Source organism: Nomascus leucogenys, chromosome 1a (assembly GCF_006542625.1).
Source record: "Nomascus leucogenys isolate Asia chromosome 1a, Asia_NLE_v1, whole genome shotgun sequence".
NCBI classification, from domain to species: Eukaryota; Metazoa; Chordata; class Mammalia; order Primates; family Hylobatidae; genus Nomascus; species Nomascus leucogenys.
Window position 1 is genome coordinate 78765315 of NC_044381.1, and position 22458 is coordinate 78787772.

The window sequence follows — 22458 nt, forward strand, 5'->3', positions numbered from 1 at the left end:
AACAAACCATTCTAGCCTGTATTTGTTTGGGTGTGATTTATTTTTAGTTTTCATTTTTTGCAAAGCAGCACAGAAACAATTATAGGAGTGTAGTAATAACCTTTGTAAACATCATTTGCATATCAGTAAGAACTGATTGTCTTTCATTCCTTTTTAGTGAAAGATGAAGCAAGATGATCAACTGAGAGTGAATAAGGTGGGGAGGTGCTGGCAGTTTGAGATTTGTCATCTAGGACTGCAGTGCACAAAGTGGCCAGTTGGGGAGCCCTTGGTTACTGACTTGCCAAGAGATGAGTACAGAAAGTGAGAGTAAGCTTTTAGAAACTTTTATAGCACTTGACATTGCTATAACATTTTTACTGTATTTTTAAAAAGTATTTGTCTATAATGGATTGGAAATAAAAACGTCTAGTCCTCACAACAGATAGTTTAAGAGGCACTGGGCCAAAAGAGTGGGAGAAAATGGAGCAGGGAAAAGTAGAAAGATCGCTGCACTACATTGAGGGTCCACCTGAGGCTTGTGGCCATGAATTTCATGTGAGGCCATTCGATTCAAAAGTGTTTTTCTCCAGCCTTGTTTAGCTATGTTGATACAGGCAGTGTTGGATTTTACCAGGGTGTGGTTTTGCTAAGTGGGCCTAATGCAGTGGGAAAATGCAAGTGTTTAGGAAGTATTCAAGTGAGGTGTACGGAGACTGACCATGGTATTTTAAGCTGGGGGAAGAAGAAAGCAATCAGGAGGAGGGTGAGAGGCAGTGAAGAAAGTGGTAGGATTGATGGCATCTAGGAGCAGGAAGAATCAAGTTTGCTGGAGTTGGAATGTAGGACCAGGAAGGAGTGAACTAGAAGTATGGAAGGTGGTGATCAGAGAGTGGGACTCCTGATAATGAGATTCATCACAATACTGCTCACCAACTGGGAGGGAATCTGAATCAATTATTTTGTATGTATCCAGCGGACTATTTTGTAGCCATTAGAGGTCATGTTGTCATTCTATTTCTTTACGGGCACAGAAATGTTCAGGATATCTTAAGTGAAAAAAGCTTACCAATTTGCAAAATTAAGTTGCAAAATTTACTAATTTTTTTTTTGTAAAAATAAACATTTTAATGCACAGAAGTCTTAACTGTGGTAGTATCTGGATGGTTGAATCACAGATGCCTTTTACTTTCTGTTGGATAATCTCCTTTTTGTTTTTGAGACAGGGTCTCCCTCTGTTGCCCAGGCTGGAGTGCAGTGCAAACATGACACACTGCAGCCTTGATCTCTTGGGCTCAGGCTCTTGCTTCAGCCCCCCATGTACCTGGGACCACAGGCATGTGCCATCATGCCTGGTTTATTTTTATATTTTTTTGTAGAAACGGGGTTTTAGCATGTTGCCTGGGCTGGTCTCGAATTTCTGGGCTCAAGCAATCTGCCCACGTTGGCCTCCCAACGTGCTGGGATTACAGGTGTGGGCCACCACGCCCAGCCTGTTTGATAGAATTCTTACATAGGCATATTTTAGAGATACTCGGGATTCAGTTTCGGCCTATTGCAATAAAGCAAGTATCTCAATAAAGTGAGTCACACAAATGTTTTGGTTTCCTAGTGCATATAAAAGGTATGTTTACACTATGCTATAGTTTATTAAGTATACAATAGCATCATATACAAAAAAATACCTACCTTAATTAAATATACTTTATTGCTAAAAAATACTGGCACACAGTCACAAAGTGAGCACATACTTTGGAAAAATAGTGCCGACAGACTTGCTTGATGTAGGGTTGCTACAAACTTTCAACTTGTAAAAAAAAAAAACACACACACACACAGTATTTGCAAAGCACAATAAAATGAAGTGCAATTAAGTGAGGAATTGTGCTTTATTGTTATATTCTTTTTTTTTTTTTGTGAGACGGAGTCTTTCTCTGTCCCCCAGGCTGGAGTGCAGTGGCGCGATCTCGGCTTACTGCAAGCTCCGCCTCCCGGGTTCACGCCATTCTCCTGCCTCAGCCTCTCCGAGTAGCTGGGACTACAGGCGCCCGCCAACACGCCCGGCTAATTTTTTGTATTTTTTAGTAGAGACGGGGTTTCACCGTGTTAGCCAGGATGGTCTCGATGTCCTGACCTCGTGATCCGCCCGCCTCGGCCTCCCAAAGTGCTGGGATTACAGGCTTGAGCCACCGCGCCCGGCCTATTGTTATATTCTTATAGCTTTATGAAAGTATAATTTGCATGCAAAAATTCACCAGTTTTAAGTGTACTATCCTATAACTTTTGACAAATGTATAGTTTTGAAACTACCACCACATTCATCTTATTGAACATTTCTCTCATGCCAAAAAATTTCCCTTGTGCCCCAGTGCAGTCAATCTCCTCTCTCACCTCCCAGACCCTGGAAACCAGTGATCTGCTTTCCATCATGATAGTTTTGTCTTCTCTAAAATTTTATATAGATGAGATCATATCATATGTCATCTTTTGTGTCTGGCTTCTTTCACTTAACATAATGCTTTGGAGAGTCATCATTGTTCTTGTGTGCATCAATATTTATTCCCTTTTAAAAAGTAGACATATTTTAGAGTAGTTTTAGGTTCACACTAAAATTGAAGGCGAGGTGCAGGGATTTCCCACCTACGGCCTGCCCCTACACATGCACAGCCTTCTTCATTATCAGCATCTCCTACTAGACTGATACATTTGTTAACACTGATGAACCTGCCCTGGCATATCATCATCATCCACAGTCCAGAGTTCACATTAAGGTTCACTCTTGGTGTTGTACATTCTCTGAGTTTGGACAAATGTATAGTGACATGCATTCATCATTATAGTATCATACAGAGTAGTTTCACTGCCCTAAACATCGGTGCTCTGCCCATTCATCCTTCCACCCTTTCTAACCTCTGGCAATCACTGATATTTTTACTGTCTCCACAGTTTTTGTCCTTTCCATAATGTCATATGGTTGGAATCATGCAGTATGTAGCCTTTTCAGGTTGGCTTCTTTCACTTTGTAATATGCATTTAAATTTCTTCCCTAACTTGTCATGGGTTGATAGCTTATTTCTTTTTAGCACTGAATAATGTTCTATCATCTCGATTCACCAGTTTGTTTATCCATTTACCTATTGAAGGACATCTTGGTTGCTTCCAAGTTTTGGCAATTATGAATAAAGCTGCTATAAACATTCATGTGCAGTTTTTTGTGTGGACATATATTTTCAACTCCTTTGGGTAAATACTAAGGAGAATGGATCATATGGTAAAACTGATCATATGGTAAAAGTGTGTTTAGTTTGGTAAGAAACTTCCAAACTGTCTTCCAAAGTGATTGTACCATTTTGCATTCCCACCAGCAATGAACAAGAGTTCCTGTTGTTCCACATCCTCTCCAGCATTTGGTATTGTCAATGTTCTGGGTTTTGGCTATTCTTATACACGTGTATCTCATTGTTTTAATTTACCTTTCCCTGACAACATATAATCTGGAACATCTTTTTACATGTTTATTTGCCATCTGCGCATCTTCTTTGGTGAGGTGTTTGTAAAGTTCTTTGGCTCATTTTTCTTTCTTTTTTTTTTAATATATATATTTTTATTATACTTTAAGTTCTAGGGCACATGTGCACAACGTGCAGGTTTGTTACATATGGATACATGTGCCATGTTGGTGTGCTGCACCCATTAACTCGTCATTTACATTAGGTATACCTCCTAATGCTATCCCTCCCCCCTCTCCCCACCCCACAACAGGCCGCTGTGTGTGATGTTCCCCTTCCTGTGTCCATGTGTTCTCATTGTTCAATTCCCACCTATGAGTGAGAACATGCGGTGTTTGGTTTTTTGTCCTTGCGATAGTTTGCTGAGAATGATGGTTTCCAGCTTAATCCATGTCCCTGCAAAGTACATGAATTCATCCATTTTAATGGCTGCATAGTATTCCATGGTGCATATGTGCCACATTTTCTTAATCTAGTCTATCATTGATGGACATTTGGGTTGGTTCCAAGTCTTTGCTATTGTGAGTAGTGCCACAATAAACATATGTGTGCATGTGTCCTTATAGCAACATGATTTATAGTCCTTTGGGTATATACCCAGTAATGGGATGGCTGGGTCAAATGGTATTTCTGGTTCTAGATCCCTGAGGAATCGCCACACTGTCTTCCACAATGGTTCAACTAGTTTACTTTTACAGTGTAAAAGTGTTCCTATTTCTCCACATCCTCTCCAGCACCTGTTGTTTCCTGACTTTTTAATGATGGCCATTCTAACTGGTGTGAGATGATATCTCATTGTGGTTTTGATTTGCATTTCTCTGATGGCCAGTGATGATGAGCATTTTTTCATGTGTCTTTTGGCTGCATAAATGTCTTCTTTTGAGAAGTGTCTGTTCATATCCTTTGCCCACTTTTTGATGGGGATTTTTTTTCTTGTAAATTTGTTTGAGTTCACTGTAGATTCTGGATATTAGCCCTTTGTCAGATGAGTAGGTTGCAAAAATTTTCTCCCATTCTGTAGGTTGCCTGTTCACTCTGATGGTAGTTTCTTTTGCTGTGCAGAGGCTCTTTAGTTTAATTAGATCCCATTTGTCAATTTTGGCTTTTGTTGCCATTGCTTTTAGTGTTTTAGACATGAAGTCCTTGTCTTTGGCTCATTTTTCAATCAGGTTGTTTGTGTTCTTACTGTTGAATTTTAACAGTTCTTTGTATATTTTGGATAACAGTTCTGTATCAGATAGTGTTTTGCAAATATTTTATTCCAGTCTATGGCTTATGTTCTCATTCACTTGACTTTCTCTTTCACGGAGCAGAAATATTTAATTTTAATAAAGTCCAACTTATCAATTCTTTCTTTTGTAGATTGTGCCTTTGGTGCTGCATCTAAAAAATCATCACCAAATCCAGATCATCTAGATGTTCTCCTATGTTGTCTTCTAGGGGTTTTGTAATTTAGTGTTTTATGTTTAAGGCTGTGATCCATTTTGAGTTAATTTTTGAGAAGGGTGAAATGTCTGTCTAGATTATTTTTTTTTTTTTGCGTATCAAAGCCCAGTTGTTCCAGCACCAGTTGTTGAAAAGATTATCTTTGCTCCATTGTATTGCCTTTGCTCCTTTGTCAAAAATCAATTGACTGTATGTATGTGGGTCTAATTCTTGGCCCTCTGTTTTATTCTATTGATCGATTCTTTCACCAATGCTACATTGTCTGTAGTTTTACAGCATGTCTTGAAGTTTGGTAGTATCAGTCCTCCAACTTTGTTCTTCTTCAATACTGCATGGACTATTCTGGTAATTTGTTCTGTTTTATGTGGAGGAATACACTTTTGTATGAATAGACCACAATTTGTTTATCCATTCACCAATTGGTAGACTTGGGGTTGTTTCAAATTTTTGACTATTATGAATAAAACTATTATCACCCAGGAGAAGGTACTCTCCTTACAGACTGAAGTTGTTCAACGTGAGAAGGAATTGAATTCCCTGAAACAGAAGCTGGCGGCGGCCCTTTTGGAGGAGCAGGAACCGCAGCCAGAACGGCTGGTTTCGGTGTTGCCGCTGCCGCCCAAGGCCGCTCTGTTCCGAGATGAGATTCTGCTCTATAGCCGGCAGCTAGTGCTGCCCGAGCTGGGCGTGCGCGGACACGTGGTGGGCTCCGCTGTCCACTGGCGCAGTACTTGGCAGCGGCCGGCGTGGGCCGCCTTGGCTTTGCGGACTGTGGCGTGGTAGAGATGAGCAACCTGGCCCACCAAGTGCTTCATGGCGAGGCACTGGCCGGACAGGCCAAGGCCGCTTCGCGCGGCCTCAGTTTGGCGGTGGAATGAGTGCCGTACACTCAGGCCCTTTTATGCCAGTCACTACCCTAGACCCCGTCTGCCGATATGATGTGGTGGCCGACTGCTCGGACAACGTGTCCACTCGCTACCAGGTTAATGCCGCATGTGTGCTGGCGGGTTGGCCCCTAGTGTCTGCCAGTGGCCTGTGCTTCGAGGGCCAAATCACAGCCTACCATTATGACGGTGGGCTTTGCTATCGCCGCATATTCCCCCGGCCACCTCCAGCGGACACAGTGACCAACTGTGCGGACGGCTCCGTGTCGTAACTGGGGTCCTGGGCTGCCTGCCGGCCTTGGAAGTGCTGAAAATCGCTGCGAGTCTGGACCCCTCTTACAGTGGCAGCCTGTTGCTCTTTGATGCCCTGAGAGGGCATTTCCGCTGTATTCGGCTGCGGAGCCGCAGGCTCGACTGTGCAGCTTGCGGGAAATGGCCCACTGTGACTCATCTGCTGGACTATTAAGCCTTCTGTGGCTCCTCAGCCACCGATAAATGCCGCTCCCTGCACTTACTGAGCCCAGAGGATTGTGTTTCTGTCACCGACTATAAGCGACTTCTGGATTCTGGGGCACCCCATCTGTTGCTGGACATCAGACCTCAGATGGAGGTGAACATCTGTCGTTTGCCCTACACATCCCTCTGAAGTATTTGGAACGCAGGGATGCGGAGAGCCTGAAGCTCTTAGGAGAAGCAATCCGGGAAGGGAAGCAGGGCGCACAAGAAGGGGCTGCTCTCCTCATTTATGTGATTTACAAACTGGGAAATGAATCACAGAAAGCCGTGAAGATCCTCCAGGCCTCATCAGCAGCTCAAGAGTTAGACTCTTTAACAGTTTGGGGTGTTGTGGGGGACCTCATGGCCTGGGCTGCCCAAAACAATGGAACATTTCCACAGTACTAAGGTTACTGGTATAGTCTGATGGGAAAGATGTGGATTGCTGTAACACCGCAAAGATATATTTATTTGCATTTTTCAGTAATATACATAGGAGCTGGAGATTCTACAGTATCTGTGAATACATGGACTCCTTTTTTATAAGGAGTTTTAAAAATCGTGATATATTGGATGACTTATTAATGGATTACTGTTTCTGGGAACCATCTTTTTTTTTCAGCACATGGAGGGTGTCTTGAACATGTGAGATGTAACATGACAGGATTTTGTATTTTAAGCTGCAGATCATTTACCTGTCCTTATTTTCCACCTCCCCCAGTAAAATGCTTTCTAAATCATTTTATACCTGGAATTAAGGTGCAGTAAACTTAGTCTTAGGAAATTGATCACAGATTATATACTTAGGATCAGTTTACTGTTTACTTAAGAAATTCTTGGATCTTATTAATATTTCAGATGATAGAATACATCCTACAGAAATACATGTTTAAAATGTAAATTGTTTTAATTATTCAGAAAGTGGGTTGTTCTATTTGGCATTTTGAATTAGTATCAAAATGAGATCTTTAAAGTTTACCAAAATAAAGGAAAACCACCTTTGTAGTCTGAAAAAAAAAACCTATTATGAATACTCATGTATAAGTATTTGTGTGGATATATGCTTTAATTTTTCTCGGGTAGATACCTAGGAGCTGACTTGCTGGGTTATATGGTAGATGGGTACACATTTAGCTCTACAAAAAATTGCCAAAAAAGGAAGAGTGGGGTGGGGGAGAAAGGAAAAAATAATTGCCAAAATGTTTTCCATAGTGGCTGTAACCATTTTGTATTCTCCCTAGCAATGTATGACATTTCCAGTTGCTTTACATCCTCTATTATACTTGATATCATCAATTTATTTTTATTTTTGTCATTCTCATGGTTATAAGGAGATATCTCATGCTGGTTTTAATTTGCAGTTTTCCAATGACTAATGACGTTGACCATCTTCTCATATGCTTATTTGCCATCTATACCTCTTCTTTGGTAATATATGTGTTCAAGTCTTTTGTTCATTTAAAAATTATGTTTGTCTTATTATTGCATTATGAGAGTTCTTTAGTGTGCATACAAGTTCTTTGTCAGATATATGTTTTGCAAATATTCTCCTGTAGTCGGTGGCTTGCCATTTAGTTTTTCCAACAGCATGCTTTAAAGATTAAAAATTTTAAATTTTGATAAAATCCAATTATTGTTTTTTCTTTTATATTTAGTGCCTTCTGTGTTCTACAGAAGAAATCTTTGCCTAATTCAAAGTCAAAAGAATTTTCTCCAATGTTTTTTTCCTAGAAGTTTTATAGTTTTAGATGTTACATTTAAATCTGTGATGCATTTTATATATTTGCTTATGTTGTGAGCCAAGGGTCTAGGCTCATTTTTTTCATATGCACATGTAACTATTTTAATAGCACTTGTTGAAGATTATCCTTTCCTGGTTGCATTACCTAGGCATTTTTCTTGAAAAGTATTTATATATGTTTGAGATTATTTCTGGAGTCTTCTCTTTCGTTGTTCTATGTGTCTATCTTTATGCTAATATCATACTGCTTTGATTACTGTAGCTTTATATATAATAAGTGTTGAAATCAGGTAGTGTGAATCTTTCTTTTTCTTTTTCATTTTTTCAATCCTGTTTTGGGTAATCTAGGTCATTTTATTTCCATGTAAATTTTAGAATTAACTCATCATTTTCTATGAATAAATTCTCCCTGGATTTGCTTGTTTGCACATTAAAATTTGTTGAGAAAAAGAAACGGCATATAGGTTGAAAAGGAGGAAGTAAAACTCTTTATTTGCTCATTTAACCTCACAGTGACTCATTTTCTCATGCAGTTTGTGAGAATTTTGCTAGTTTGTCTTCAGTGAATTTCCCCTATACCCAACGTCTAGAAGACCCATATGCTCTGAACTATGAATTGGAATCTACATAAAAGCTACTAGAATTAATAAATGAGTCTAACAAGATGCAAGGGAAAATATACAAAAATTGTTTTTCTATATACTAGCAATTAACTTGAAACAGTATTATTTACAATGAAAATACATTACTATTTACAATAAAAATACTATTTACATCAGCATAAGAAATATGAAGGACTTAGGAAGTGATTTAACAAGTTTGTACTGTTGAATAGGATGACCTTGCTCCCAGTCTTGGGGGGAAAGCATTTAGTCTTTTACCATTAAGTCTGCTGTTGCTTGTAGATTTTTCATAGATGCTCTTTATGAAGTTGAGGCAGTTGCCTTCTATTCCTAGTTTGCTGAAAGTTTTGATCAAAAATAGATGTTGAATTTTGCCAAGTGCTTTTTCTGCATCTGTAGAGAAGATCATATGGTTTTCTTTAACTAGTCTGTTAGTATGTTGAATTACACTGAGTTTTGAATGTTGAATCAGTCTTGTATTATTGGGATAAACTCCACTTGTTCTTATGTATTACCTCTTTTAGGTTGGGTTTCTTTGGATAAAATTTTAAGAGTTTTATGTGTCTATATTCTTGTTCATGAAAAATACTGGTCTAAATTTTCTTTCCCTAAAGTAGAGAGTAGAATAATAGTTGCCCGAGTCTGGGAAGGGTAGTGGCGAGGTGGCCATAAAGTGGAGATAGTTAATGGGTTCAAAAATACAGTTAGAATGAATAACATCTAGTATTGAGTAGCACAATAGGGTGATAGTTAACATAATTTATTGTATATTTTAAAATAACTAAAAGAGTGGAATTGGAATGTTCCTAACACAAAGAAATGATAAAGGCTGATTTGATAATTAAAAATTGTATGCCTGTATCAAAACATCACATGAACTCAATAAATATGTAAAACTATAATGTATACATAATTAAAAATAAAAATTAAAACAACTTTTCCTTATAGTTTTTCCTTAGCTTTGATATCAAGATAATTTTGGCCTCATAGAATGAGTTGGGAGGTATTTCCTAATCTTCCATTTTTTTGAAGTGTTTGTGAAAAGCTGATATTATTTTGTTTTAAAATGTTTACTAGAATTTCCTAGTGAAGTTATCTAGTCCTGGAGGCTCTTTTTTTTTTTAAGCTATACATTCAATTTCTTTAATAGATATTAGGCTATTTTTGTGTTTTGTTTCTTTTTGAGTAGACTTTGGTAGTATGTGTGTTTCAAGAAACTTATCCACTTCATTAACATTTTCAAGTTTATTGGCATAATGTTGTTCATAATATTCCCGTCAGCCTTTTAATGTCTATAGGATTTAAAGAGATATTCTTTCTCTCTTTTCTGAGAATGGTGTCTTCTCTCTTTTTTCAATCTTAATCAGTGTGATTAGAGGTTTATCGATTGTATTATTTTTTCCAAAGAAATAACATTTGGTTTAGATTTTTTTGTTATTTTAAAAAATTTTATTTCATTGATTTTTGCTTTCATCTGCTTATTATTTCCTTTCATCTGCTTATTTTGTTATATTTTGCTCTTATTTGTCAGATTTCTTAAAATGGAAGGATTGATTTTAAATCTTTGTATTTTTATAATATAAGCACTACTTTTGCTGCATTGCATTTTGGTATATTTTGTCTTCATTTTTATTCATTTCAAAAATTTTTTAAATTTCCCTTTTGACTTCTTTTAATCATGGGATATTTATAAGTATGTTCTTTAGTTTCCAAATATTTGGGGGAACTGTCTAGAAACCTTTTTATTATTGATTTCTTATTTAACTCTCTTTCAATAACATTTGTATGAGATGATTCCTTTTAAATGTGTTAAGACTTGTTTTGTTGCCCAGATTATGGTCTGCGTAAATGTCCCATGTTCACTTTATAAGAATACTTTGTTTTTGTTGGTTGTTCTATAAATGCTGATTAATTTTATTGATAGTGTTTTTCTAGTGTTTTATATCCTTACTGAATTTCTGTTTACTTTTTCTATCAATTATTGAGGTTCTGGTATTAAAATATCCAACAATACTTATGAATTAGTCTGTACGTTTATCCTTCTAATTCCATCAGCATTTGCTTCATGCATTTTGAAGTTTTTTATTATCTGAATAAACATTCAAGATTTCTACGTACTCCTGATGACTTGATCCCTTTATCATTATGAAATGATCCTTTTCTTTGGTAATATTTTATTCTGAAATTTAACCTTAGTATAGCCACTCAGCTTTATTTCAGTTAGTTTTAGTGTGGTTTATGTTTTTTCTATCTTTTTTACTTGTAATAATTCTGTCTTTTTACTTAAAGTGTATGTCTTGTAGATAGCATACATAGTATGAGTATTGTCCTTTTATCCAATTTTATAGTCTGTTTTTTAGTTGGTGAGTTTAGACATTTCCATTTAAGATTCCATTTAAGACATTTCCATTTAAGATTCCATTTGGATTTAAACCTACCATTTTATTATTTGTTTTCTATTTGTCTTATCTGTCTTTGTTCTTTTTGCTTTGTTTCTACCTTCTTTTGGATTAAATAAAAATTTATTAATATTATATTTTAGGTTTTTTTTGGCTTATTAGCTCTATCTTTTTTGTTGTTTAATGGTTGCTCTAGAGTTTACGGTATAACTTTTAAATTTATCAACATCTACTTTCAAATAATGTTACAGTGATTCTCACATATTTTAAGAAACTTAAAATTGTATAGTTCTTTTTCTCTTGGTCTTTATGTTGTTGTCATACATTTTACTGCCCCATATGTTATACACCCAACTGCTATGGACTGAACGTTTGTATCCCTCCACAACTCACCTGTTGAAGCCTAATGCCCAATGTGATGGCATTTGTAGGTGAAAGCTTTGGGAGATAGTTTAGTCAAGAGAATGGAAACTTCATGAATGGGATTAGGGTCCTTATAATAAGAGACATGAGAGAGTTTTCTTTCTGTTTTTTTTGTTCTCTGCCATGTGAGGTTATGAAGAGAAGATGGCTATCTGCAAACCTGGGAGCAGGCTCTAACCAGACACTACATCTTCCAGTGCCTTGAACTTGGACTTCCCTTTCCACAGAACTGTGAGAAATAAATATTTGTTGTTTAAACCACCCAGTCTGCTAATTTGTTATAGAAGCCCAAATTGACCAAGACACGCAACAATATATTATCTTTGCTTTAGAAGTTATCTTCTAAGTATATTAAAAATAAGAAAAAATTTATATCTACTCACTCTTTTACCATTTCTGATGCTCTTCATCCCTTTGCGTAGATACAAATTTCCACCTGGTATTATTTGCCTTTTACTGAAGGACTTCCTTTACTATGTGCAATGATGCTCATATATTCTTTTAGATTTTGCATGTCTGAAAAAGTATTTACTTTCATTTTTGAAGGATATTTTTGCTAGGTATAGAATTCTAGTTTGCCAGCTATTTTGTTCATTGCTTTAAATACGTTGTTCCACTGTCTTCTGACTTGCATTGTTTCTGATGAGAACTGTATTGTCATTCTCATTGCTGTTCCTTTGTACGTAATGTGGTGTCTTTTTTTTTTTCTTGCCTGCTTTTCAGTTTTTCTTTGTCACTGTTTTTTTAGATACCTGATGATGATGCACTTTAGTTTGGTGTTCTTATTGTTTCTGCTTGGGGTTTACCCAACTCCTTGGATATGTAGGTTTATAATTTTCTTCATATTGGTAAAATTTTTTGGCCAATTGTTTCTTCAAATATTTTTGTTACACTTCCTTTCTCTGAGACTCCAGTTATACGTATGGTAGGCCACATGATGTTGTCTTCTTTTGAACTTCTTTTCTTAAAAGTCATTTTACTCTGTGTTTTATTTTGTCTAGGTTTTATTGCAATGTCTTCATGTCCCTAAATCTTCTACAATACCTAATCTTCTGTTAATCTCATCGGTGTATTTTTCATCTCAGTTATTATATTATTAATCTCCATAAATTTGACTTATGTCTCTTTTTATCTTCCATTTCTGTTCTCAATATGCCTTTGTGGGGGTACATTTATAATAGCTGTTTCAACTACCTTGCCTAATAATCCTATAATCTCTGTCATTACTGGGTCTGTTTCTAGTTATTGAATCTCTCCCACTCTCACTCCCCATTTTTCTTTTTTGCCTGCCTGGTAATTTCGGGTTGGATGTTAGATATTGTGAATTTTATATTGTTGTATGGTGGTTCATTTTATTTCTTTAAGTATTTTTGGCTGTGTTCTGGAAGGCAGTTAAGCCAGCTTGACTTCATCTAGTTTTGTTGAAACTTGCTTTTAAACCTTTCTAGGTGGGTATAAATCATCCCATAATATACTGCTAATTTGGCCCTACTAATGAGGCAATCAACCTTTAAGTATTCCACTTTATACTCCATATATTAGTATTTTTTGCCCACTGGCTAGTGACAACATAAATTATTCCCAGCTTTTTATGAGCTCTAGGGATTTTTTGATTGTACCTTTCTGGTGGTTCTTTTCCTGGTCTTGTTAGTTTCTTAATACACGTGTGCTGATCTGTACTCAAAGACTCAAAGGAAATCCTGTCTGTGAATGTCTCTTCTGCAGTGCTTTACCCCACAAATTCTAGTCACTGTGGCTTCCCCAAACTCCACGTTGCTTCTATTCAACTGAGCAAGACTCTGTTCTGGGTCTGTTTGGGCTCCCCTTCCCTGTCCTGTGACCTGCTCTCCAGGCAGTGAGCTGGAGCACCCACAAGGATCACTTTATTCATTTGTTCTTTCTCTCAGGGATCACCATTTAGTGTTGCCTGCTTTCCTGCATCTTTAAAAACCATTTTATATATTTTGTCCAGTGTTGTGGTTGTTTAAGGCAGAAAGATAAATTTAATCCCTATTACTATATTATGATCAGAGCTGGATTCCTTAACTAACTTTTCCATGTGAAATTACAATAATTATAAAGACAATACCACATTATAGACAATATATTAAATGATATAAAATGCCATTCTATAAAGTGTTATCATAGCACATTTTCTTTCAGTATTTTTTTGTCCTCTATGAAGTTTTTAGGCAATATTGTTAGTAAAATGAGACTTTGGAGTTGCTTGACCCTACAATTTATTATCAGTGTTTCATTTTTAATTCTTTTTTATCTTGGGAACATTATCTTCTTTAAGACTCATTTTCTTACCAGTAAAATGTGTGGGTAATTGTACCTTCCTTGCAATATTGTAGCAGGGATTGAAAATAAAATATGAAGCATTCGATAAATAGTAGTTATCAATAGCTTCAATCACACTATGTATGCAGCTTCATACCCTGATTTTAAAACAATTATAAACATTTGATATATTGTCTTGTAGCATTGATTGATGCATAATGAATGGCCCAATGCATACTCATAAACTCTTCCCTTGTTTTTGTTTATTTCTTTGTAAATACATATTTTAATTGATATATAATAGATGTACCTATTTTTAGAGTACATATATAATGTTTTGATACTTTCATGTAATGTGTAAAGATCAAGTCAGAGTAATTGGGATATCAATCCTCTTAAATATTTATCTTTTCTTATGCTAGGTCTTCCCTTATTTTTGGATATCTGGTTTATTTATAATTTTCTCCCTTAATATACCATCATACCTGGGGCTGTCTTATCTAAATTTAAAAGTTCTTAATACAGCCAATTTGAAGATAAGTCTTGATTTGAAACATGTTTGAGATCTCCCTGCATTAGTTCACATGAATTTAACTGGATCTCAGCAGCTTCAACTCTTCACCGTGCTTTTCCTGCCCCTTCCTGTTTCTTCTCAAGAGAAGACAATTTCTTGCTCATTATTTTCTGTGGTAACTGAGAAGAGGAACTGAGTAGAGAGGTGTTGGGCTGCTAAGACCCGGGGCACATCCCATATAGAATTCTTTCTACTCTGTGTTGTGCTTTGGGAAATGCAGACGTTGGTTCAGCTGCCCTCATCACAGCTCATGGCTTCTCTTGTTTTATTCTCTTTCAGGGCAGGGAGTTAGCTCTTGTCTGTTTGGATGCCTAATTCAATCTCTATTGACTGTGTTTAGTTTTGCATAAATTGTTTACACATTGGTAAAAATAATTAATTAATCTTTTCTGGTAAGCAGTTACAATGACAATAATTTGATTTTGAGTAGAATACAGATGAGACTCATACTAAAACATTGTATTCATAGATATGATGTATCCAAAAGCAATTTCATTAGCTTTATCGGTTTGGTTTTTTCATGAAAGGCAATCATTTGTTAAAGAGGGTTCAATGTTTTACTGAGAATGGGCCAACTAAAATATTGATTGTAGATAGATCCTTCCTGGGAAAAGAAGACCCATGAGTTATAAAAACCTGTGAAATTTAAGTATATGATCTCAAATAGTCCCTAATGTTTGCTATTGCAAGCTTGGAGAGTCCTTGGTTGAAAAAGTATAATTCTTTCCCCGAAAGAGTTATAGGCTTTTCCCATTATCTGAAGAGAAACCACCATGCCACAGACAATCATGAATGAGATGGGGTGAGAGGATGGATAGGCATTTTTTCCTGGTTCATCTCAGGCCTCTTGCTGTCATGCTGGGTTTGCCTGGCTTCTCCTTAACAAACCATCTTTCCTTTTTCTCCTACTGTCTTTCCTCCAGAGCCCTGGCTGCCACTGGTCCCTTCCTTTGTACTTACTGCCTATGCCCATTGGCCACGGAGCTTGACATTTTTCAGAATACTCACCTGAAAATGAATCTCTTTTGTGAATAACATTTATTCATAGCTTAACTTGGATGCATTTTTTAAAAACCCTTTTCTCACATGAGTAGGGGAGGTACAAAGTGAGCAAAGTGGGAAGAGAATCCATGTGTAATACCCCAAGGGTAAATATTCACAGGAGTGCCAAAATGTCCCTAATTAATGAACCATTTCCTATTCTGACCAGTAATCTAAGCTATCCATCATCATACAAAAAACAGAACTACATGTTATGATAGCCAAAAGTGGGATGATGTCTTCTTCTACCCTGTGGTCTTCTAGGAAACCATAACTGATTGCAGTTCTTTCTAGAGGTATTAAAACGGGATGGTGGGCCTTTTAAAATTTTCGTATGTATCGTGAAATGTTGGATATGTTTAGTGAGGAGTTGTCATTGTTTTAAGTAAAGGAGAATATATTCTGCCTTCAGTAATTGCATTAATACTCAGAATAATTAATACTCAGAAAAATACTCAGATTAATACTCAGAAATTCTCAGAAAAATGTGATGGCCAATTTTGGAGGTGAATTTGGGGGTAAGAGCTGCTGATGGCACCAGCTTTATAGAGTATGGTGAATATGAACTATGAACTCTAGTTGCCTAGAATTTTGCAAAACAATTTTGTTCCTATTGACAAGGGACAGTCCCTTTCAAAGACATTACTGTGGAACTCTATTAAGTGCAGGAGAGGAAAGTGAGACATGGAAATAAAGTTGACCCTTGAACAATGTGGGCTTGGACTGTATGGATCCACTCACACATGGATGTTTTCCCAACAAACAGCATTTGAAGGATGCGAATGCCACATATCCGGAGGGCCGACTTTTTGCATGAGTGGGTTCCACAGGGCCTACTGCAGGACTTGAGTGTATGTGGATTTTTTTATATGAGGGGGCGATGGGTCCTAGAACCAATCCCTTGTATATAGCGAGGAACAACTGTACATACACAATATATTTTTATATCAGACAAGGTACAGAGAATATTTCTTTCTTGTGTCATCACACCTTTGTGTCCAGGTATTACAGTGCTTCAAAGATAAGTCTTCATACTTTTCATTTATATTTGAAAAAAAAATTAGAGTCCATCCAGATGAGACTCTTTGGGACCATAAAATAGACAATTTTCTCTGTAGTATCCAAACTGAAAGCCTAAATGGCTCTTGTATTAAATAGGCTAGTTTTATAGAATTTAACATTTTCAGAGCCAATGAAGCAAGATCTTTTTTTTTTTTTTTACATGTTCTAACATTTTGCACATAAGAAATTTTCCATTTGGTGTGAGGCATGTGCCAAATGATGGAATGTATTGCCACGTTAGAGTCTGGTTATTCTAAATATAAAATTAAAAGGAAAAGTAGGGAGATGAGCTCCAGAAAATGGAAAGAAAACAGACTGAATTTTTTCTCTCTGGGGAGAGTTTTATTCTGGGGACATTGGAATAGTTACCTGAGCACTGAAAACTTTGCTATGCAAAGTGCAGTTGTGGACCAGTAACCTGCCTGGGAGCTTGTTAGAGCTGTGGACTCTTAGGCATACTAAATCAGTCTACATTTTGGCACAATTGCCATGAGATTCATAAGCAGATTACAGTTTGAGAAGCATTGCTCAAAATTGATGAGGGCTCAATCACCTGTGCATCACCTGATATCAGTGTTATGGCTTTAGAGTATAGATGTAATGCTTCTTGATCCTTGGGGAATAGTCTTATACGAAAAGGGCTGTGTCAACCTGTATCTTCCTTCTGTGACTTTGACCTTTCTGTTTGGTTATGTTCCTAGTTGAAAGTGAGGAATCAGGGAATCTTTGGGAATTGGAGACATTTATGTGGATTGGGTGTACATAAAATAAAGACTGGAAACTCAAGAATTAGGAAAGAGATGGAAAATTTTGAAGGGTAATGAAAACTTCAAGGATATGATTGGTTTTCATGTGGTTAAAACATTAAAAATTTTTTTCTCATGTAAGGTTTTTGGTTGTGGCAATAAACACCAGTGCTGGTTGATTAAACAGCAAATGAATTGTTTAAAAGATGCTGCTTGGTTCACAGATTTCTGGGAGGGCTGGAGAGCCAGATTGTAGCTATGAAGCCAGGGACAGAGTCCAAGTCAGCCTGCAGAGCTGGGTTGGTGGATACTCCTGTTACTGCAGAGCACTAAAGGCTGCAGATGGCACCCCAGGTGCCATTGGTACCAAACCACGTGTGCCTGCACCAGCCCTGCATTGTGGGACCTCTGTATTCCTTATGGCATCTCTATTCCCAGAGGGAACACTGGGTGATCTCTGTACACTGGGATGGGTATGTCTGATTGGTGGTGCCTAGACCATGTTCCTTTGTCCCAGGTGCCAAGGAAGCTGGGAAAGCAAGTCCTTGGTATTTTTGCAGTCATCGTGGGAGGTGACCGCTGCCTTGTTAGGTTGGGGAATTTCCCAAACCTAGTTCTAACCTAGGGTTCAGATACAGGTGGATAAAAAGAATGATAGATGCTTGATAGAGTTGCATGTGTGTGTGTGCGCACACGCGCGTGTGCACATGCATGTGTGTGTGAGTGCGTGTTTACTGTGTTTACTAGGGATATTTATTTCAATAAGGCATCTTCCTGAATTTATGATGAAGGTTGATAATGGAAAAGTAGGATTCGTTTTGCATAATTTGCTTTTTTGTTAAAAATGCTAATATACATATAAAATCAAGAGTACCAATACTTGTTTCAGGTTGCATTTAACCAGGAAAAAAACTTGTGTTCTGTGAGATTGAACAGCTTCCTAGCACTCGCTCTGAAATGTGCAGTTCATTGCATTTGCTTTCTAAATGAGAACCACATTTAATGAAACCCTGACCATGTAATCAAGATAATAAGGGATTTTTAATTTGGCTGAGTGACTCAGTTGTGGAGTACACACTTTGACTTGTGTTCGGATGGGAGGTTGAGAAATTATCACTGCCTTGGTGTACATGAGACACAAAGCAGAAAACAAAATCAGCATGCGCTGTGTCATATTTGTACTGAGATAACACCGAGGAACAGCTGTGACTCTTTCAAATGACTCCATTTGTTTGATAATTGCTGGGTAAAAATAGTGCCACTATTGGCTATTTCAGGAAGACAGATGGCGTTCTAGATTATGTTCCTTTCCTTGTACCCAAAAAGAACATGACCAAGTCTTTCTGAAAATTACTGTCTGTGTGTGAAATAGCATCGGGGAAGGGGACAGCACATTTCAAGCTTTTGCCCTGCAGGTAGGTAGGAAGCAGGGGCTGAGCCATAAAGGAAACAGGGAATTCAATTATTCCAGCCTGAGCTAGGATGGGAAATCAAGGCATCTGTCTGTTGCTTAGGAACAGAAATATCTTGTGCCTCAGCTACAGTTGGAGAAACCAGGTCATTTACTTTCAGAGTTCACCTACCGGTTATCCAAACAGAGCTGAAGGGGAAAGCACCTCTTTTTTCCTCCTGGCAGGGGTTGTTTTTCTCATCAGACCTCCTACCTTTCTTCCACTCAGCAAATTCTCTGTTGTTCCTAATGCATTGTCTCAAAACTGTGCCAATCAAATGACAGTACTACCTGGGGAGGTGGGTGGGAGATGATCGGTTTTCTTCAGGAGCTGGTCCTTGGGTCTTTTTCCCTCCCAGGAAGCCTGGAGACCGGCGGTGGTGGAGTGCAGTACTCCACCTTTTGTCTGAATGTGATGGTTTGACATCTGGTTGGCATTCTTGTCTGCACCTCAGGGAGGGAAGGTTGTCACACACACTCCCACGGTCCCACAGTTAGGGCTGGGGTCAGGCAGAAACACAGATCTTTTGTGAAGTATGAGGACTCCACTTCCTGTGCTAAGGGAGGACCGTGAATTGCAACCTTACCCGTATATATGAATCTCTGAGATCTTTCCAAAAAACACACACCTGAGACTTACACCCAGAAATTCTGCTTCGTTAGATCTGAGGTATAACCTCAGCCCCTGAGGGTTCAAAAGTTTCCCAGGTAATTAGAACTTAAAAGTCAGTCCCATTTTTCTCCTTAGCCCCTGCTAAAGAGTGCTGGACTCCCAGATCCAGGCTGGGCATAGAAACGCTTAAACATGGAGTTCCTGGGTGTCCTCATTTCTGTCCAGAGTTGAGAGCTTGCCCTGTGGCCTTCTCCCTGGGGAGCTGTGTGTACTCAGGGTCACATGATTCCTGCAACAATGAGTTCCTTGGTCTTCAGTTTGGGTGGGAACATTTACTCTTTCAGGAGCACCCAGAAGGAAAATTGAGACTTGTAGTTGGTTGGAAACATTCTGGAATTATTTAGGCGTTAACTAGACAATGGGAAACTGGTAGGTAGAACCTTAATCCCTGGGTGTTTCTGACTAAGCAGGGTGATAAGAGCAGAATGTCCCAGGCACACAGACACAGACTGCCAGTATACCTGCCCTGGGCACACAGGCACACACTGCCAGTATACCTGCCCTGGGCAAGGCCTTGGGGTGTATGAACACTGATCATTTCTACTCACCATTCTCCAGGGATCCCAGGAAAATCAGATAGTTTCAATAAGAGTATTACAGTATGCAGAGGCAAAAAACTTAAAAGGGCCATGAGATGTAGTTCCCCTTTGCCTCTTCTTTTTATCTTCACAAAGAAAAAAACTCATATTGAAAATGAAGATGATTAGAAAAGCTTTAAAACATTCTCAGTATGTTTCAAACATTTCTCCTAGAAAGCCGCAAGCCAAAGGCAGTTATTTCTTGCCTCCTTTTTGCTCAGTTATGTAAACGTCCATTTGTGGGAATACCAGGTTGATCCGGAAATCTCAATTTAAAGAGAGCTGAGAAGTAGACTTGTTATCAGGAGCATGAAAGGAAACACTGTGGGGCAGCTTTAATTTTCATGACTCTCAAATGCAGGGACTTGACTGAAGCACAAGGTGTCTGATTTTCAGTTGTACCTGGACATGAAATCAGTCTCTGAATCTACATAGCCACACTTGAAACAACTTCACACCTCTCGCACTGGCTTGCCAAATCCGAGGGACTTTGATTTGAGAAAAGAAAAGGAAGACATTTCCACCATTCATACCAAAACCTGGGTTTTTGAAGTAATTTGAATTTCTGATCCTTTTTTTCAGCCTGTACTTGCCTCTCTTCCTATCACTGCAGAATCCAAAATAAATTCAAGGCTCTCCCTCTTCTGCTGTGGACTAGGAAGAGTCAGAGAATGTTAGAAAGATTTTTGCCAACCTGCTGTGGGAGGTACAGAATTTCTAAATAGCAGGGGCTTGGAGTGGCATTCTAGGTGCTCTTAGGGGATTTATTTAGAGGCAGTGTCTATGTAGCAAGCATACTTAGTTTGTAATGTTTATATTTAGGATAATGAGAGTGTTGGCTCTAAACCCCCAGACTTCCCTTCAGTGCTACCACTGTAAGCTATGAATAATCTTTTATATACAGAATTGGATATCTCTCCCCAACCCTTTCCTGCTATTAATTTGTTTTTTTTTTTTTTTTTTACGTGTGAGTCCATTTCTCTTGATACACTCAATGTGCCTGTAAGGAAGAGGGCCAGCCATATCCCACCTTGGAATACCACCAAAGCAGCCAGGACAACTGTGTTATTAATACTTTTTCTCTCTGGCTTCCATAAGGATTTAAAAACCAAAACAGAAAAGTGTGCCTTTTCTTGTCTCTCCTACTTGACCTTCAGGTTAATAAAATGAGTGACAGAGAGATTACAACTGTGAGCAAGTAAGGATGCCCTTTCAGCCAAGGGTGCTTGTCATACTTTCATCTCTGTGCTCTTGGAAAATAGTAAGATCTCAGTAAACATTCTCTCTTAGTACTTTTGACAAGCAATTCACCTCTCTGGACTTCAGCTCTAACGTTGCATGATCTATGATTTTAGGACCCAGATAATAATATTGCCAACCCCCGTTTCCGTGGGTCCCTTGCTTTTTCATCACCAATAAACGGCACCATCTTCAACATCTTCGTTTTAAGGTACCTGCTCTCCGACTCCTGTCCCACCCTCCTGGCCGGAGTTTCTAGTGTTATCACCCCACAGACCTCTAATCCATGGCCTACCACATTTTCATTGTCTATGATCCCCTTTCTCTCTTTTCCTTTTTCACTGGTTTAGATTTCACATTATATCATTTAAGCAGTTAAATATGTCAGGAGAAAAATGCATAATTGTGCTCAGTGATCTACAAATGCCTGACATAGATCTAACATTAGCCCTTGACGCTGCCTGGCAATCCTGCCATCTATCCTTTGGATTTTTGTCCTTCTACTCTCTAGAGTCTTCTCTCGCCCCAGCTTTCTGGGCTCCTTTCCTATTCACTCTTAGCTGACTATGTTGCTTCCAAATTTACTGAAAAGATAAAAGTAGTAAGGCAGGCCACATGCCCATCATCGAATCCAGCACCCCACTCATGTCTTTATTTGCACTCCATTTCCCACCTCTGTCTGCAGATGAAATGTCTTAGTTCCCACCAAAAGCTGCTTCTGCTTATTTACCTCCAATGCTGCCACAGATATACTGGGCATGCATCCTCATTTGCCCAATTCAATGATAGTTTCCATTTGTTGGCCTGGCATAACCATGAATAAACAGTTCCCCCTAAAGTACCCCAGTTTGTATGACAAATTATATAGTCCTCTTAATCATGTAACAAACTTCCATACATGGGTATGGGGGGTCTGTTTCTGGACTAGCGGGTCAGAGCATCTCTGTGACTACATCATACTGTCTTAGTTGCTTTACAGGTGGTTATGTAGCTTTAACAAGTCTAGACACAGGGCAGAGCAAGCATTCCTTTTGATTCTTCAGATGTGAATCAGCTGTTTTTGGTCCTTTACTATTTCATGTGCATTTTAGAATTAGCTTGTAAAGTTCCACAAAATCCTGTTGGGGTTTTGATTGGAGTTTCATTGAGTCTCTAGATCAATTTTGGAAGAATTAAATCACTGCAAAATCAAATCTTCCTATTCATTAACACATATATTGCTCGATTTAGTTTTTCCTTAATATCTTTCAGCAAAATTTCACAATTTTCTGCTTACAGGTTAAATATATATTTTGTTAATTTTTTACTAGATA

General features: G+C 38.1%; 1 protein-coding gene and 1 pseudogene across 5 annotated transcripts in view; both read left to right on the plus strand.

The window, feature by feature from the left end:
* SYT16 (synaptotagmin 16) overlaps positions 1-22458 on the plus strand; it is a 311747-nt gene that overhangs the window by 46651 nt on the left and 242638 nt on the right. The gene's annotated exons all lie outside the window — the stretch shown is intronic.
* On the plus strand, positions 5391-6721 carry LOC100587625 (annotated as a pseudogene).